Genomic DNA, 3466 nt, shown 5'->3' with positions numbered 1-3466 from the left:
GCCTTCACGCATTTGCACTCGTCTATTATTTGAACTCATTGGCAAAGTGAAACTAACTTCACCAAGGAGTCAGTCAACGACAAGACAGTTATATGCAGTTACTTTCACTATTGACTGACAATGGGTTACCATCGAAAACATAGGCTGGAAAAAGCAACACTTACCCTAATGTTGCTCAAATGACTGAATAAAACAACATTTATCCTGCAGAGGAGTTGCTTATATCTCGTGACAGTGCGTCTTCAGCTGTGCTCCATACGTGTCTCTCGCCTCTCCCCTAATCACTTTTAACCGTCATTACCAATTTGCAAATCATGGTGAATAACTACTCATCATGAGATGTACAGTATTTCGTAATATCTTTATTCTAATTATGTTTCCCATTGTAATCGTGCAATTTGTAATGCTTTGCATGGACGTGCGCTGGTGTGCGTTCATGAATGATAGAAGGATGGTGCACCTGCCAATATGACTGTTGACATGCGCTCTTAAAATAGCATATGAACAACTCGCCATTGACGTCTGACCAGGTTTAGGTGGTGTATGATAGCGATTTTTAGATAATGCGCCAGGTCCCTCCCTAGGTTGTTAATTGCCACACCCCTGGGCGCAATGCTTAAAAAATAAACGTGCAAAATAACGAATTCAACTTCGCGCCGGTGAATAACGAACTTTACGCCATGCGCTGGTGACCCAAAATATAGCCCTAAGTCTTAGTGTTCACTCCTCGCACGTCTTACATTTTACAATGCAGGGACTGTAACTACAGATATACTAGTTATAAATACAGTAATCATTACTTTATTTAGGCAGAATAAGTTCGTTGTGGTTTTCAAGCTCATTAATGTTAACGTTAGCGGTCTTCCACTGATATTCATGGCATTAGCTAGCTTTGTGGTTAGCTAGTCTATGATGAGCCATAATTTAGCAATGGATAACGTCATACTGCAATGGATAACGTCATACTGTAAGCATGTTGCTATGCTAGCGGGCTCTGCCGTGGCCGTAGAGAGAGGCACATAGCAGTATTCAAACACCTCCACGTTTTACCTACTTAAATACAGTTGCACGAGTAGTTGATGAAAAATGTTAGGGCACACAACATGAAACGTGACGATTTTCCAAGCGAATAAACATGAGAACTACAATGTGTGGCGCAATAGCACTTGGGAGTACTTCGACCTAGCGTGGTAATATTATTAACACCTAATTGTAGATCCTATCCACCACAGAGTTTAGAATCCATGCTGGATCGACCCTCAGCCTCTCCCTCCCCTCTGAGCGAGAGAGGCACACACACTAGAGATGCGCTGATGGGCTATTATTTCAACCATAACTGCATAGCAAAACTTATCATCCATCAGCCATCCATCAGCACCAAAGTTTGTTGACCAATTTTCAAAACTGCACCCGCCCACCATCCGCTGGTTGTTTTAATGTAGGCTATATGGGTGATGCAGCGCTGCTGACGTGAGGCTAGAAAGCCCTTGCCTGTTCTAGAAAGACTGATCTAATGCAGCAAATATATTAAAAGGCAAAAGTCGTACATTGGCTAGGCCTATCCCCAGAATATCAGCAGCAAACTCAGTCTCTGTCGCGCAAAACAGTCTCCAAATAAAACGCACATCGGCCTGTTGCCTATTCTGCCAGCTTGTGACAATATATCGTCCAAAATGCTTGATTGCATTGCATTCTCCACATTTTTAGCTACATTTTCATGTACCACATCAGCATTTTTGTTCAGTGAATCTTTTGTAAATTGCTTTACTAACACATTCGCGCCGCGCGACAGAGCGTTTGAGTGCACCTACCGACGCGGGAGAGGTACGACTCAACTCGTGAAAGTTACGGTAAGAACATATATCACTACTGATTTTGGGTGGCGTGTTCCTTTAAGAGAACTGATGGGGATGTTCTTTTAATTGTTATTCAAGCAATGTATGTCTCGTGACCAAATCACCATGAACACACTTCACTGATGATCTCACTCGCGGATAACTGGTTCTCTCTGCCCGACTCGGCTGGATCAGCAGGTTGCAGGATGTGTGGCGCGTTATACACGAGTTTTGCCAGCAGGGACGGTGTAGAGTGCCCTCTGGTGGACAAACTATACAACGCCAACACTCATGACATGGTTGAAGGGTGTTTCGTCCGTTTTTATTTTATTTTTAAAATATTCATTTATCGGCCATTATAAATGCCGATACCGATAGTTTGGAAAATGCCTAATATCGGCCGATAATATCGGCCCCGATAAATCGGTCGGGCTCTACTTTTAAGTTACTTTTACCAAAATATCTAGAAATATGGATTTGGAATTCTAAATGCAGTTTATTATGCTCAATGCAGCTCATTGCACTTCTAATGGAGGACGATGTGGTATAACATAATGACTGAGCTATAGGCTTAAGGCAAACAACAGTAGAATGCAATCAGATTACTGCACTGGCCTACCGGGCCCAGGCCCAGGGGCCCAAGAGGTCAGGGGGCCCTGAAGCCCAAGCCTTTGCATGGAATCATTACCTCAATATCAACAAATCAGGATGTAGGCTATGAATCTGATTGAATTTAGTATTGGCCATCCCCAAAATGCACCAGATTACAGAAAAATCACATCAAACAAATTAAAAAATTTCTGGGGGAGGACCCCCAAACCCCCCCTCCCACATATACGACAATAAGTGGGGGGCCCTTAATACATCTGGGCCCAGGGGCGCGAAAGTTCATAATCCGCCCATGAATGCAATAGGCGCAGTGATGGCTCATGATGCAATACAAGGAACAATCATAGCCATAATTTTGTTAAAAGCAGACAAAAAGTCGAAGTCTGGTCAATTGTGCTAGAAATGCTGTAACCTACTTAGGCCTACTCATTAAAATCAACAGAGAGCCCACTACCTGTATATTGTAACCCAAAACTTAGACATGTCAAGATAGGCTACACAGTGCCGCTGCTGGCCATTGTGGTGCCCTAACTGATGACATACAATATTAACCTAAGTATGTCATCATATGGCCAACTATAAAGATGTAATCTGCCTGTTCCCAGGGATGGGTAGTATTTCTGAAACATGTAATATGTATTTGTATTTCAAATACAAAATAGTATTTTGTCATTTGTATTTTATTGGGTTGAAGGAAATGGCTCTGTATTTTGTATCAAATACTTTATTGGTGTGTATTTTTGTATTTTAAAAATACTGCAAAATACTATATGTGAAAAAACACTAAAAAAAGTAGATACTACACACAGGTGTAATGAATAATTGGTAATTAGGCAACAATGGTTTATTTTTATCGCAATCAGCTAATGTGAGAACAGCTGTGTTCACTGACGGCTATTGTTGAATCATCAGCTCTGGTCTGAAGCACTGGTGTGAAGTCATACGCAAGTAAAGATGAGCAAGTTTACCTGTGCAAGTTCAAATAAGGACACCGACGAAGGCAACCATGTCCTATTGTCTCC

Source organism: Alosa pseudoharengus, unplaced genomic scaffold (genome assembly GCF_046254945.1).
Source record: "Alosa pseudoharengus isolate Yale_2024_CS ecotype anadromous, Long Island Sound unplaced genomic scaffold, YU_APseudo_1.1 YU_APseudo_1.1_scf_7, whole genome shotgun sequence".
Taxonomy (NCBI): domain Eukaryota; kingdom Metazoa; phylum Chordata; class Actinopteri; order Clupeiformes; family Clupeidae; genus Alosa; species Alosa pseudoharengus.
This window is presented reverse-complemented; position numbering follows the sequence as displayed.